Consider the following 17,349-nt stretch of genomic DNA (forward strand, 5'->3'; position numbering starts at 1 on the left):
TGAGATTATTTCCAAATAAATGAACTTTAGAGAAAAAAATTAAACAATTTTATGTACACATACATTAAAGGAAGGGATGAATATTGAAATGCATTAAAAACAACCGAGCTAACCATTTAATTTCCTTTGAAATTTTCGAATGTAGTCAACCAATCCATACTGTACGCTCAATTTTGAGAGTGACTGTATTTTAAAAATACTTTACCAATTTAGAAGGAATGTCAATGTTGTTTTTGTGTCTATTGTATTTTGACAGGTCAACCAACTGACCGGTAGTTACGGTGGGTTGCTGTAAAGACACTATTATAAATTCAGTAGAAAACCGAATTATAGCCGCTATCAAAATTGGATTTTTCTCACAATCCATACGTTAAACCTAATTTCGGAAGTGGTGCGCTGTATAGCACATCACCAAATGAAAACAGCGCACCACTTCCGAAGTTAGGTTTAACGTATGAATTATGAGAAAAATCCAACTTCATTAGCGGCTATAATTCGGATTTGCACTGAATTGATAATATAAACAAAGACGGGCAATGTTCCAATTGGAATTCCAAATTTACTGTCAGTGGCATTCCAATCGAGCAAGAGACCTGTCATTCCAAAACATCGCGTGCAACATTTGGCAAGGGTTCATTTGAACCAGCACGAATAAATATGTTTATATTATTATTTGAATATTTTTTTTTATGGATTTAGGTAAAAAATTGTTCGTATGTGGTTAAAAATCAATTAAGCATGTTTATAGTGAATTGTGTCTTTTTATTGGGTGGTTGAACACGATACAAATCAAATATTTTTGAATTATGAAATTCGTATAGACCAATGTGGAAAGTATATCCAGCATCAGCAGTGTTGCGCACGCAGAGTTGCCTGGCGATTTATTTGTTCAGGAATCAGACTTCTCGTCTTTGTATAGTGTCTTAAGGTTGCTGCATTAAATTTGTTAATTCTCTAAAATCGATACCACCGCAATTATAGTAGCACCCACGACTATCGAAACTTCAACCTAAAACGTTATTTTTCTCATCAATATTCATAGCTGGTTTAAAAAGGGTGTATTTGATAAAAATGGCATATCGAAAATCTCCTATTAATTTTGAACTGTATAAGTAAGAAACCTGAAAATGTGACCAAATCTTATTCATAGTGTATTGTTTACATCTGCAGAGTTCCATATTTATTCATACAGTGGTTCCAATCATATCGTCGGAACAAGAAATCACCAGTGAAAAAATTTTGTGCACGTACAATCAAAATCCGGGGGCGTCCCACCGATCGATAGCAAAACACTTAAAGAGTGAAATCAGGAGTGATTCAGTTTCATTCCAAATTTTCAACCACTATTCTAGTCACTAAATTAATGATTTCGTGTGTGTTACTTCTACGTGAAGTTAAACGATTTACAATGATATGCTCCCGTACTTCCCTCCCCCTTTTATACGGGAGCTTGGCAGAAGGAAGGTCGTGTGATATGTGCCATCACAAATATTGCCCTCCGCTCGCTTTCAAATCGACTTCTATAAAAACATTCTTCATGCCTGCCGTATCCTAACGGAACTATCAATTCTATACTTTCGCCTCTAATGCTATCATGAACATGTACGTCCAAGTTTGGAAGATGATATTAGCATTTCCATATCATTGTTTCACTATTCTAGTTTACATCTGGAGCAAAATAGAACAAACTCGCTGGTTTCCCCAGCAGTGTTCTATTCGTGTTTTTCAAATTTTCAATTACAGGAATCATCACGTTGGTGCCAAGAAAGGCGCCGTAATAGCAAAGTCGATTGATCCCTAGATAAAATGACGCATTCATAAACCAAAACAATTGGAAAATATTTGAATCTCGTGATTCAATCGTGGTTCAAATCTACAGAAAATAGAACGGAGCGCTACACCAGTTTTATTTTTTTGACATTTGACTGGTATTAAAAATGAATCTAGAACAGCTGCTGGGAAAATGAATGTTTCAGATTCATATTCAAACTGACAGCCCCGAACGATTTGAATCACTGCTGATTTTACTCTTAGGATTGCAAATTCAACTGTATATCGTGTAATAAAAACTTTCAAGGAGCATCTGAGTATTCAACGGAAGGAAGGGAGTGGTCGTAAAAGCGGTCCAATGGACAGTAAAATGACCAGGAGTGGTAGAACAGCTCAATAAGTTTCCAAACGAAATGTTGCTAACAAGTCCAAGGTGTCGGTTGGTTTCGTGCACAAAAACCATGAAACGTGCTGGGTTACATGTTTACAAGGTGCAAAAAGCCCAAAACCGAAATGAAAAGCATAACACCACTGCAAAAATCCGCGCCCGGAAACTTTACACGAAGTTGTTCACCAAATCCTGTTGCATCGTGATGGATGATCAAACCTACGTCAAGGCTGACTTCCGTCAACTTCCTGGGCATGAATATTTCGTTGCCAAGTCCAAGTTCGATATTCCGGAGGATGTCCGAACAAAGAAGTTATTAAAATTTGCTAAGAAGTCAGGCGATTTGCGAATGTGGTGAAGTAAGCGCTCCCTTCATTACTTCCGGAACATTCAACAGTACGATTTACACCGAATAGTGTCTCAAGAAGTATCTTTTTCCATTCATTAGAAAACACAAAGTATCAACACTGTTTTGGCCTGATCTGGCGTCTTGCAACTACGCTCGTAACGTATTGCAGTGGTACCGAGCAAACGAAGCTAAATTTGTGCCATGAGATATGAACCCACAAAACTCATCGGAACTTCGCTCAAATGAAAAATTTTGAACAATTGTGAAGACGAGACTTCGAAAACACCCTAAAATAATTATAACAGAGGTGAAGAGAAAATTTGGGGAAAGACAACAAACATATAGGAAAAATCGATTGTACAAAATTTGATGGGTGGAGTAAAAAGAAAGGTGCCCGCATTCGGGATGGACAATGGAATCAAATGAAACAAAATTTGTTACTTGTTGTAAATCACAACTTATTAAAAGTTTTTCATTCTCTGAAAATTTCAAGACAATCCGATAATCAATTGAATTTTGGTGAGTAAATATGTGTGTGCCATTTTTATCGAATACACCCTTTAATGTAACTTTCAAAGACAAGTAAGCTAAGGTCTGTAGCTTTACATTAGTGTTCATCTTACTGCATAATGTTTATTTGAATAAAAAGTATGAACGACACACGCAAATAGGCTCCCAACTGAAGACACTTCCTTATACTGTAAGACAAGTTCTAGAATCTAGATGTTAATGTAGATAGTAATAAAACACAATCCAAGTAACCAATAAGCCCAATATTTCGCCAAATCGGCATATAGCCCAAATCGGTGCTACTTCAATGCCTCTCCGTATTTAAATAGCCGTATATTTGCCCTATATGACGGTTTGACGTAATTTAGTGCAAATTGTTACTTAGGATACCTCAACCTCATAATCTCATCAATAGTGTGTCCAGATTTTGACACGAACAAGTTCTAGTAGCGTCTTCTTTGGCTGCAGATCCACCTGATGTGCTGTAGTACGCAGTGTTTACTTTGCTCATTCGCTTCGCTTTGCGTGCATCAACCATAAATAGTTGTGCTCTCGTAACGTGGATTACTACACATGCGCTAGCCGGCGGCACCTTTGAACTAAGCTTGGGCGATATGATTGAAAAAACATACGGCGATAACATTTTGATTTGGGACAATTTGAGCTCACTATTGAAACTTTATGAACGTCTTAAGCTTGAACAACACACTTCATTTGCCAGAATCAGGGAATCAATATTCGAGCAACGCCTAACAATATACCGTTTGTCGTCAGCAGAGTTTGTTACTGACAAACGCACCTCGCAACAAGCCTTTATCAGAACCCGAACACAATATGACAAAAATCATTTGCCTTGCATGCTCTGATATTTCCGAGAATACGATACTAATTTTGTAATCATAATTAGACTCTCGAATATTTCAATAAAAGCAGAAACTATGATAGCATAAAACCGGAATTTGCCGGACCTTTTTTTTAGTAGAAAAACACATCCGGGATATTGTTCGATGTTTAATCTCGCAATTGTCTGGCGTCGTTCTATCTTCGAGCAAACACGCTAAAAAAATTTACTCAAAATTGACATAAATTGAAGAACTCAAAATTTTGTCAAGTTTGGTTTATGCTATAGTTTAGAGTTCAATTTTCGAAGCGTGATTGTAAATACACGAAATAAATTAAGTACTTCTTTCATTTATTTTGTTAGCCTCAAATAAAAATATACAGCCATCCAGTTCCAACATTATTGATATGATCTCTCAAAATTACCTTATATTTGGTAGGATCGTTCCTTATAGAACAATATTGGACCCATTTTATTATTTCCCCTTTATGGTGACCAATTTCAATATAGGGTATTCAGAAAAATCGATCATTTCAGGAATTTTAATTTTTCATAAAATTGTAACTCCCAAATCATTAGGCCTATTTGTTGTATTAACAAATCAAATAAAAGCTACAGGTATACCTCGATATACCGTAACTAATTTTTCACTCTTCAAATCGTTGTATCTCCAAAACCACTGGTCCTGCAAGAAAAATGTGCTTCTTGCTTTTGTGAAGTGATATTTGATCGTGCAAGTGGAATACATAAAATGGGTTCAAAATCTAAGGAAGAATTAAGTATGGAACTTGTTGTCCCAATTGAAAGTTTTAAAGGTGTAAAGTTGCCTTCAAACGGTGATGTGCTTGGTCGGATACGTTTTATAATGAAAAATCAACACTTGAGTATAAAACCAGCTGCTAAAACTGTAGTAACTGAACTTCATTTTTTGGGAGAAATATAGAATTCCTCTAATGCAACACTACAATGCTGTTGTTAAGCTCCTAAAACTATTTAACAAAATGCGAGCAATTATCAAAAAATCTTTTCACGCGGGAGATAAACAGAAATAGCAAGAGTCTGGTTTCATTAATAATTTGGATCGATTGTTTGACATTGCTCGACGAAATGCATTAAATTTGATTAAAAACGATAAGGATAAACAGTTCCTTTTTCTGCAAAGGGAAGTTGGAAGGCTTGGATCTGCCTTTGCGAGAGTTAAAAAAGGCAAAATCGAAGAAGAACCAACAACGGAACCAGAGCCTTCCTTGGAATCTCAATCAGCTACGAGCGTTTTTACTATTGATGGAGGAGGTAAGAATATAATCAAATAAGATGGTAACTTCTACTATATGTCAATATTTTTATGTCTTGCTTCCAGATGAGAAACCCTCCACTAGTAGAGCGTTTTCCGAGCGAAGTAAATAAAAAATATCGACTCCTATACTAGCTGCCACCCTAGACCGTATTGGACTAAGCGACCGAAATGCAATGTATGTTATTTCTGCGGTTTTAACAAGTGGACTAAACTTAGGTAAATTCTCCTTAACAGTACTTTTATTGTATTGTTCTTTCCCCTTGAGTTTAATTTTATTATATTGATAGCATCTTGTAAGTAAAACAAAATCTTTATCAACTTTATCTATTTTTCAGACGATTTTACCGTTAGCAGACAAACAATCTCAAGGGCCCGTGCAGAATATCGCGAAGAGATTGCTCAAAATATCCAAAGCAATTTTGATCTAAATGGACCACTTGTTGTACATTGGGATGAAAAGCTGCTTCAAGATCTCACAGGTAATATATTTGAGTATTTTTTATAGCATTGAAATGTGTTATTCTGTGTTATGATTTTTGGATATCTTCTAACTAAGCATGATTTGAAGTAATCGATAGGTTTTTTTGTTATTTGAAATTTCTTTCCTACAATTTTAGATTACATTTGGTAATATTTGTTTTTTTTTAAGAAGCTATTTGTAACATATTTTTAACTTTTTTTTTTAAAGAATCTATCTGATTTTTTTTTCTTTTCAGGTACTGACAAAGTAGAAAGATTGCCAGTTTTGGTATCTTCTGGAGCAAATGTTAAGCTGCTCGGAGTCCCAAAATTATCTTCTGGAACTGGTAAAAGACAGGCAAACGAAGTTTGCAAATTGATGAATGCATGGGAACTAAGCGATCGCATCTGTGCAATGGGATTTGATACAACAGCAGCAAATACAGGAATAAAAAAGGCGCTTATACCCTAATCGAGAAGCGGATTGGCAGAGATCTTTTATGGCTGGCGTGTAGGCATCATATTGCCGAAGTTTTGATGACAGCAGCTTGGGAAAAACTATTTCCTTCAAAAGGCCCTTCTTCAAGTATTTTTATAAAATTTAAATCGGCATGGCCTGGCATGGCATGGCTGCGGCTTCAAGATTTGCAAATCATCTATGGTACTTGAGTGAAGAACTAGTCGCTCTGGCTTTTTTCGACCCAGAAATATCTACTGATGAGAGAAAAGAAATGGCACACAATTTAAAATCTTGTAAGGGTGATGAAGTAAGAAAAATAAAATTGAAAGTATCTACGATCGATAAGTTGACTTCTTGTACGCTTTCGGATTTTGTTTCTTAAAATATGTACAATGAATTTTTTTGAAATTTCTGGAATATCTGCAAATTTTCTCAAAGGAGATCCTGGTATATGGGATGAATTGGAAGAATTTGTTGAAAGTAGAAATAAAATTAATTCATTTTTGGTAGTGAATGACTGTGCTGAAAGAGGAGTTAAACTAGTTCAAGATTTTTGTGGAAAACTGACAAAAAATGCTTCAATTAAACAGACAAAAACAGCTTCTGAAAAAAAACAGCTTCAATATCTTCTCAAAGTTGTTCAACAGCATAGGCAAAATTTTCCAGGTTGCACTCGCTCTGTTATAAAGGAAGGCCTAGCAGTTGAAATAAATAATTAATATAGGTATAAGTGTTGTTTGTTGATAACTTTGTAAATTTATATAGTTAATAAATTATGCAATAAACATTAAAACTGTTGTTTGAAAAATATATAACTTATATAATATCCTAGGTCTCTCTGTCTTTCTGTCCTTCTGTCCCTCTGTCTGTAACGATTATATCATATCGTTCTAAAATTGATGCAACGGACATCACGATGTCCGAAAACAACTCGCTACAAATATTTCATGGATTTTGTCTGCCTTAGAAACTTCAGCTCGTTGCCTTCAGTGGTAAGTCACCCCCTCCCTCTCTAGCTACGTTACTGTACAGTGTACGGAAAGTATTTACCAGTCGGATAAAAATTCACGAGATTGCGTGGATAATCATGCATTTAATTTCGCACGGCAAATACGCCTGCATCGCCGCCGCAATGGTCGGTGATACGTTGCTCTCATTTTAAACACCCTGGGGACACGCTCGAAACCCTCGACTTTGGATGCTTATAACTTGGCCAATTTGTCCAATTTACATCCGGTCTTCACCAGTCGCTTCCTTATAAAAAAAGTTCTACATTTTGTCCACAACAGGAATCCGTCGACTACAGCGCCACCTAGAAGCAAAAAACTGAAACGGTTGCGTTTCCCCATACATTTGGATCACTTTTCTCATACAAACATTGAGCCATTTGCGCACGCCAACCACTGCACCAAATGAGCTGAAATTTTCAAGGGAGCTTCTGGGACCCCCAAACTGTCATTTAAGGGTGCAAGGTTTGAAATTCCAGACTTTTCACTTTTTCCATATAAGCTTGGGCCACTCTACTAGGTCAGGTGGAAAGTGATTTTCCCATGAAGTCTCTTGACCCACGTGCCAACTCCGGTATCAACGTATGTGTCCGTCGGTGTCAGGCCAATAGGCCGAAGGTCATTAGGCCGAATGGCCATTAGGCCGAATTAGCAAAAAAAGCTAATAGTGAAAAATGAGAAGTTCTTTTTCCACCTTACCCCTTCTTCATTCTCCCTTCTTGCATCCTCCTTCTTCTATCTATCTTTTTCCTTCTTCTTGCTTTTTTTTCTTTTTCGCTCTCCTTTTCTTCTTCTTTCTTCTTCGTACTTATTTCTTCTCCCTTCTTCTTTCTGCATTCTTCTTCCTTATTTCTTCCTTCATTCTTCTTCCTTCTTCCTCTTCTTTCTTTCTTCTTCCTTCTTCTTGTTCCTGCTTTCTTTTTCTTCTTTTCCCCACCCATTTTCTTCCTACTTCTTCCTTCTTTCTTCTTCCTTCTCAATTATTCCTTCTTTCTTCCTCCTTTTTTCTTCTTCATTTTTCCTTATTCCTTATTCTTCATTCCTTCTCATTCCTTCTTTCTTCTTTCCTCCTTCTTCCTTCTTCCTTCTTCATTCTTCCTTCTTCCTTCTTCCTTCTTCCTTCTTCCTTCTTCCTTCTTCCTTCTTCCTTCTTCCTTCTTCCTTCTTCCTTCTTCCTTCTTCCTTCTTCCTTCTTCCTTCTTCCTTCTTCCTTCTTCCTTCTTCCTTCTTCCTTCTTCCTTCTTCCTTCTTCCTTCTTCCTTCTTTCCTCTTCTTCCTTTCTTCTTCCTTCTTTCTTCTTCCTTCTTCCTTATATTACACCTTCGTACCCTATAGAAATGCTTTCAATTAATAACTGTGAAAATCCTTTTCGAACACTAAGTTGATAAGCAGGCCAAGGTCCAGTTGGAATGTAGATCCATTGAAGAAGAAGAAGAAAAAAGGAAGAAGAAGAAGAAGAATATAGACGATCCAACATTACTATTTTGATTTATATTCTTTTAGTATGAACCAATGACTTTATGATTTGAACCTACAAAAAAAACAGATCATTAAATTGCTTCGCTGTTGCATACATCCGCGCCTCAGGAAACATTGTAAATTCGTTTATTTTCAAGGTGTGATCTATACCAAGGCACCAATCCGCGAAAACACGATTGCTGCAGATAAAACTGACAATCCAATAAATAGGTTAATAAAACCTTGATGGTCATAATACTGTTGTACTCTTATTTCGACGAACCAATATAATTTTACCAATCCTGTTCAACAAGACGGGTATTATGAACTGCCGCAAATTGAGAAAAAAAAATCGCATTGTAGGTCATTGTTTTTCGGTCATCGGTATTTTGGTGCGAAGACTTACGCAACATAAAACGCCGCCGACAGAACTGCGTATATTAGAGTTTATTACAGTCTTATCGGACTTGCCGGTCTGCCGAAATGGTTGGTTAGGCGCTGCGCAAATTTGAGAGAAGTCAGCGTTCAATCAATAACCGCAAAGTGATCAACAGACGGAGTTCGCAATTATGAGCATCAACCACCGGGGACTGGTTGGTTGGCCAGCCGGTATATAACTTGGCTGAAATCTGATGAAAGCCAAAAAGCCACTCTACCACATTGCAACATGCCGAGTGGTGGTCACTGCGTTGTTTTTTGCAGCGCGCGCCATTCTCGGTACACTCTCCGACGGCTGCTACAAGTCTCTGTCCTTCTTGCTTTTAAGAGTGGCATGAACGAGCAATAATCAGGACCTGGTGCTGGAACACTGTTTACTTTGCGGGGTGGAAACGTGAACCAAATTTGTTTGATCTCGATTATTGGCATGCGACACGGTAGGCAGAGCCTTTCTACTGAACATTCTTTTAATTTTAGAGGTATAATTTATTATCATTTTAAAAGAGAATTAAATTCTATATTTTTATATCCAAACAATAAGTGTATTGCAAATTTCAAAAAAAAAACTAAAGGAACCGCATCATTACTGGAATCCATGAATGCCTATATCTCTTTATACGTGCTTCTGTGGTGTTTCACTGCGCGTATGTCGGTGACGCATACATACCAAAGACCTTCAACAGTTACAGCAACCTAATTTAAGGTCACTCCTGACAAAAGATATTTTAGTTACTAGATAAAGATTGTCGCTACTGTTCCCTTTGTTCTGCTGTCCGAAACATGTGTGGTACATACCTGTCAAATCGTATGGATTTTCCTTCTTTGACATTTAGCTCCCCTATCCTCGCCAGCAAAAGATGTTCCGGACAGCGACGACAGCGACAATCTTTATCTAGTAACTAAAATATCTTTTCTCCTGACGGAATCCAAGTTTCAAAGTGCTCGCGTTTTCGGGGGCACACCACTCGATACGGAGGCGGCGCACAACTGTCATTTTTGTTGATTTAGTTTTGCTGCGTCGCAGCATGCGTGGGAATTAAAGGTTATTATGTTATGGACTAAACCACGATGACGTCACGCGTCGATTTTCAGTAAGAAGAAAACCTTATCTGAGGGCAAAGTTCACAAAAAATGAACATCAACGTGAACATCCGGTGAACTAAAAGCTCCGAATTCACTCAAATGTTCATCGGCCCGCAGTGGATGTCATTTTTTCGAGCGAAAAGAAGAAGAATCGTTAAAAAAGGAGACGCTCGTGGTTAAGTCCATTGGATAATCTTTACCTCTATGTCTACAAAAAATCATTAGAAGGAATAATTATCAATAGACATTAGAGGGTGGCTCGAGCGAGTATAGAAAAAAAAACTAATGTCAAAATGTATAATGGGTCGCCTAATATTCCATTCTGTTTGATGCCCTGATGCTCAGGACATCTGTAATTGGCCAACGTTTGGGCGGTGCGAAATTCATTTGAAGTTTGTATGTTAAACGAAAGAATAAAAATATTGGGCATCTGCATTTAGAAGTTATTGCTATAGTAATAACAATCGTTATTTATGATTAAAAAATTTGAAACTCAACTGGCTCCTTCAAAATTTGATACTTTATCGAATAATGAAAGCGTGAAATAGGTTCGGTGATATTATTAGAACTTTACTAAAGTGTGATCTGACTAAACAACACTTCAATAAATTACCAATTACTTAACCGGATAAACTATTATATTCTTCCAAGATTGGACTGTGCACTAAATTTTGTAGGATATTTGTCTTTTTCATAGTTTTACATCGTAAATTACGTTACTGAGTTACGAAAATCAACATCATAAAGTTGCATATTCTAAACATACTATCTACCTATCTAATTCGAAGTATCAATCGCTTAATAATCTCCACCAGTACGATCACAAATGAACTTCAATGCGTAATGCCTAGAAATCATTTCTCACATTCTAAACCTTTTAATGCCCATTCATTAAAAAATTTCGCTGCGTACGAAGCTTTAGCCTGCAATTAATCAAAAAGCTTATCGATCATCTTCTTGAAAACCTCGTAACAAACTTACGCTATGTTACGTGTCAAGAAATTTTCCCTACACGCAATGTGTTCCAGATGATACACGCAATGCTATTTGTTTACAACTGAAACCAAGATTATCAACTGTTAAGTAGCATGTGGTATAATAGAAGCACTATTTTAATTCAAGCTCGGTGGTTAAGCTCTTTCTTACATAATTTTTTTCTTACGTAAATAATTTGTTAAAATTTGTGTTCTTCTTACAAATTGCCTACAACTATAAATCTTTATAAAAGGAATATATTACCAGTCGAGTCTTTTGCTTAACCTCCTGGTTACGTGTCCTTCTCACCGTAGTAACTTGCCTTTCGCGTTATTAGCGATGGGCGGAAATAGCATTATTTTGTATGCCCAGATGCAGATGCGGAAATAGCAAGAATTGTTCGGAATCGATTTAGGATATTCTTTTCGATTGACTTGGCTAGAGAGCAAACATTTGTACACCCGACGAGTCTCCAGGTAATTATTTATTTTATTTATTCAGACTAAGGCCGAAGTGGCCTGTGCGGTATATAGGAGTCTTCTCCATTCGGCTCGGTCCATGGCTACACGTCGCCAACCACACAGTCTACGGAGGGTCCGCAAGTCATCTTCCACCTGATCGATCCACCTTGCCCGCTGCGCACCTCGCCTTCTTGTGCCCGTCGGATCGTTGTCGAGAACCATTTTCACCGGGTTACTGTCCGACATTCTGGCTACGTGCCCGACCCACCGCAGTCGTCCGATTTGAAATCACCGTGAACGTCCACCCGTTCTGGGGTGTTGGCGTCCACACGCCTGGGCCAGCTCACCTTGGTGTTATCTCAGGGTCGGCTTTAGACCACGGAAAACTGGACAACCCTATACTCACCTGCCAACCGATCGAGCGAACAATGGATAGGCCTCTACCTAGATGAGGGTTGCATTCGTTTTATAACCAAGCTAAGAACAAAAGGGGTTTATTTTTGTATTTTAAATTTATTAATTTCTAATGAGACTGGGGAGATTACTACTTGCTGTTGATTGTCGTTGGGGCCCGTTCTGTTGCGTCAGATGTTGGTGGGAAGGGGAGGGTTATTGCATACCTTGCATACTTGGAGCACGTGTTAGAGCGTTGAGATGGTATAAGCGTCGCGTCACTCGGGAACCGACGCCGCTCCGATGCTCGTTGCTGACGGTGCTGCGGCGACGTTGCTCAGATGACTTCCCCTCAAATTTGGAATCTCGCCGCCGGGCGGCTGGCTACGGGCGGGAATTGTGACCGTTCTTGGGTACGTCTCCACTGCAGAGATGTGTACCGCCACGAGGGGTGTATGCACCTTGTGCAATTTGGTCGAGAGCGAAATCCCAGTAGTCGTTTGCGGTAGACTACGGAATCGGTTTTGTCGGGATGTTGATCAACCGGGGGCACGCTAGGAAGCGACGTGGCGTGTACCGGAGCGTCCCGTTGAGCTTACACGTAGAAACCGCGGTTCTGCACTATTTTGACGTGTGGCAGACCGGACCTCGTACATCGAGCACTAAAAGCTTCACTCGGCACTTTTTGAGGAATTCTCCTCCGAAAATCTACGCGCTCAACTTTTTTTGAAATGCCACCTGGCAAAAACCGAATATCACTTGGACCAACTACGAGGAACTTTTTTTTTTTAATTACGTTATGTTGCTTCCTTATCCCGAACAATACTGATCCTCTTCCTCAGAACTAGAGCTACTCATCCCATCCATTCCAAAAAACTTTTTTTTCTCCAATTCTCCACCATGCTCCCCCTCTCCCTGAGTCCTTCGTTCCACTATTCTCCCGGATCTGGTGTTGCAGCATCCCCAGTTTGCTCCCTTTTTGCGAGGGGTCTAACAAAGTCTCCATGGGTGAATTTTAAAGTTCGAATTTTATATAATATTAAGCATGGGTTCTAAAACTAATTTCGAATTTAATTAAAAATTTTATATTTAAATGAATTACAATACAATAAATACAATATAAACAATTTTATTAACCTAACAAATAGCCATAGATTGTTGCCGATTACGTCGGTAACAATTCTCCCCTCGTTAGAGAAGAAAAATTGTTACGACAATTTTTCGTTGGAAATCAATGTTGTTGGTTTCAACTCACCGAACACGAATTAATCTTTATACTGGACTTTAGATTAGGAAGGGTACCCCTTGAAGGACATTATCTGTTGATCACTCATCTGTGTTTAATCACCGTCACTCTATACATAGCCCGCATTTCGTTTTTTTGTTTTTAGGGAGCAAATAATTGTAAACCTCACCTCATTGATATTTCGTACTCCCAGCTCGAAGCTGGAAAAATAGAACTTTGATTCATAAATGATCCCATTCACTCATATACCTTCATCAATCTTCCATTGGACGCGTCCTCCATTAACACTCATACATCTATCACACTTCTTCCATGCACTCGCATAACCTAACTTAATTATAACAGATCAGTGACCAAAACTTTATGACGTCGACATGATATTTTGATGAATTTGTGAGGCACTCTGCCTTGATATTAAACATTTTCCCTATAAACAACCGCGTTACGTACCACATCGGGGTCATAGGGCATCAGCATTGAACATTTCAACTCCGCACAATTTTCAGGGATTTCCTACTTAAAGGAACCTGCTACTGACCATCAACGTCTGCATGACTCCGGTCTCCAGCGACGTGGTAACTATTGTAGAGGTCTAGGGTTTCAACTTTCTCAGAATTAGCAAATCAATGTTTGGAATTCGAGCAAATATTATTAAAAGGATTCTGAATCAAGCGTGCAATTTATGCTTTGGTACATAGATTGAGCTCTACTAAACGAACCTCTTCTTAAGGGATGTGAGGTGTTTGATTGAAAAATTTCAAACAACGACTAGCAACTCTGTCGTCGGATGAGGAGAACATTGAATCTCGCCGCAACGTAAACAAGTGGACGATCAAAGAGTGAACATGAATAGCTTGTTGCTATTAATTTTAATGCTTTTTATACTATTTAATTCCCAAAACATTTTATCTACTTTTAGGAACCATGCAGGGGCCACGATAGGTAGTGATCGGTTACCGATTATCGCACAAGAAGTGTCATTTTGAGAGGTTTTATTCTGACGATGGGTTGATGGAAAACATCCTGAAAAGTGTGAATGAACTCGACACCAGCTGGCAGAATGTGTATGAATGGGCTACCCCGGTTTTAAATGTGCAGCTGGCCATACACCTAAATTTTTCCCATCTAAATCCTCGATTTCGTAAGACGAAGTGCCTTTACGCGATTTTACGCGGGCCGGTAAGTAAAGAGGCCCGTATTTCGCGTTATAAGCCTCTGCCGCGCTGGACTGCTTCATATTTCGTCTATATACGAGTTGTCCAGGCTGTAGTAATTTCGCGTGCTGTCGATGTCGAAGATTATACCGTGTTGTACCGGCTTCGTGAGCCTTTCTCAAATTATCTTCAACCACGTCGTAGATTCTTTTGAAGAGATTTTTACGAGCTTCTTCTCGTTCTTCCAAGGGCTTTTCATTTTGCGAACCAAACCACTGATGATCAGTCCCTTGTATGAAGGCTTCGTGGCCATGAATGACGAAATAGGGGGTTAACTTAATGGATGAGTGTATCGACGTATTCAAGATCGTTTCTATTTCGGACAAGCGACTGTCCCACAGGCGTTGATCTTCACGGACATAGGTACGTATTGCGGCATTGATTGTTCGATTAACCCTCTCTACAGGGTTCGCCTGAGAATGGTATTTCGAATTCAACCAATGCCGTATATGGAACCTGTCCAGAAGAGTTTTGAACTCGCGCGATAAAAATACCGATGCATTATCAGTAATGATTATCTGTGGGGTAGAAAACCTAAAAAACCACTGATCCCTTAAAATACTACACAGCGAGACGCTATCTATCCGGCGCACCGGCGATAACATAACCCACTTGCTGTAGAGGTCCAAGGTAACCAGAATATGCTGGTGGCCCTTTTTGCTTCTCGGCAGTGGGCCAATATAATCTGTAGCAATCATCTGCCAGGGGTGGGTTGTATTTCTTTGTTCTCCCATAGCGGGAACTATTGGAACACAGGCTGCCTTTACCTCCTTACAAAGTGAACAGTTTTTTACATATTGTTTCGTCTCTTTGGCCATTTTCGGCCAATAATATTTTAGTTTTGTTCTCGCCAATGTTTTTTCATAACCCGCGTGCATCATGTTATCATGACTTTCGCGGAGTATATTTTCCCGGTCTTCAGGGGCCACTACCTTCTTCCATTCGTAGCGGTGGTCGTATGGCTCGACCGGGGTAGAGACAAATTTATACAAAACTCCCCTTTCTATCCGGAAATCCACGTATTCGTCAGGGTTTTCTTCGACTTTGTGCTTGAGATCTTCGTACCACTGCGATGGCGTTTGAGTTGATACTGCAGCAACACAACGTGACAATGCATCGGGAACAACATTGTCCCTTCCTCTCCGATGGACAATTGTCATGTCGTATTGTTGCAGTGTCAAACTCCACCTGCTACAGCGAGATGAAGTTCTCCACTTAGTTCGCAGAATGTGCGTCAAAGCAGAACTATCCGTTATCAGGGTGAAGTGGCTTCCCTCAATATATCCCCGAAAGGCTTCTATGGACTTGAGAGCAGCCAATGTCTCCTTTTCACACGCGTGATAATTCCGCTCTGGAGTTGTCAATTTGTGTGAAAAGAAGGCAATGACTCGCTCGTGCCCCTCATGTATTTGGGTGAGAACCCCTGCCACGGCCACATCACTAGCGTCAGTTTGGATGCTGAATTCCAACTGGAAGTTGGGGCTTACTAGGATGGGGGAACTGATTAGTCTCTCTTTAATGAGGCAGAAAGCTTCCTCGGCGGATTCATTCCATGGAAGTATTTTGCTTTTCGATTTTAGTAGGTCCGATAAGGGAGCCGTGATCCCACTAAAATCATCAATGAAACGGCGGTAATAATTCGCCATTCCTAAAAATCTCCGCATTTTGGTCAGGGTGTTGGGTCGATCGTATTCCACGATTGCCTTGATTTTCTCAGGATTGGCCCGAAGCCCCTGAGTGGAAAGGAGATAACCCAGGAATGGCAATTCGTTTACCCCGAATCTGGATTTTTCGAGGTTTATGGCCAAATTTGCTTCAGCCAAACGCTTAGCTACTTCCCTCAACAGACGGATATGGTCTTCAAATGTTTCGCTAACTAGGACAATATCGTCCAAATAGACGAACACGAATGGTTCCAATTCACCATGGCCCAGGACCTGGTCCATTAGTCGGGCCAGTGTGGCCGGGCTGTTCACCAGACCGAAGGGGAGCCTGGTGAATTGGAACATTCCTTTCCCTTGAATACTAAAGGCAGTATAGCGCCGCGATTTCGGGTCTAAGGGTATTTGTAAAAATGCTTCGGAGAGATCCAGTGTACTTAAGTATCTCGCCCTTGGCAATTGGCTGAGAATTCGTCCCGGGTGGGGCAAAGGGTAGGCATCTCTGACGGTGCGCTCGTTAATTTTTCGAGCATCAAGGCAAAGACGTACTTTACCTGAGGGTTTTATTACCGGAACCACATTCAGAGACCAATCGGAATGACAGCGCTCTATAATTCCGACTGAAAGTAGACGGTCTAGCTTTTCCGCTACCCGTTCCCTCACTTTCGGCGACATCGTGTACGGGTATTGTCGTACAGGTGGGTGAGATTTCCACTCGTCAAGTATTTCGATCGAGTGGGTCGTCATGTGGGTGATCGTTACTTGGTTCGGAACTGCTGATTTAAATGTTGCTTTAACTTCGTTCAATCTTAGACTTTCTTCGTAGGTAAGAACCGGGTCAGATAACTTTGATTCGACGGAGTTACCTCCGGTGAGTGCACATTGTTCAACTCTGAGATATATGTTGAAACGGGACCAGAAGGTCATGCCTAAAAGACAATCCACTATCAGTTCCTCAACAACTAGTGTTGGAACTACTTTGACTTTCCCTTCAAAGAAAAACGGTATGTACACCTCTCCTAAAATATTTAAGATGCCTCCATCTGCGGACCTTAGCTGGATCTCCTCATCAGTGGGCTTCAATTTCAGGTTTCGCAAGCGGAGAAAGAGTCTATGACTTATAATCGTGCGATTACTTCCGGAATCTAACAAACCTTTTACTTTTACGTTATGGATACTAACCCATGCATACGGACGATTATCATTTAGTTCTGGAAGAGTGATATGCAAAATTTGAGAGGATGTTTCGCTTAGGTAGTCATCGCGAACTGGCTCATAAAAGTCCGCGTGACACACAGCGAATGGAGAATTTACGCGGACTTGTCTGACGACCGGCGAT

The sequence above is a fragment of the Armigeres subalbatus genome, chromosome 3 (genome assembly GCF_024139115.2).
Source record: "Armigeres subalbatus isolate Guangzhou_Male chromosome 3, GZ_Asu_2, whole genome shotgun sequence".
NCBI classification, from domain to species: Eukaryota; Metazoa; Arthropoda; class Insecta; order Diptera; family Culicidae; genus Armigeres; species Armigeres subalbatus.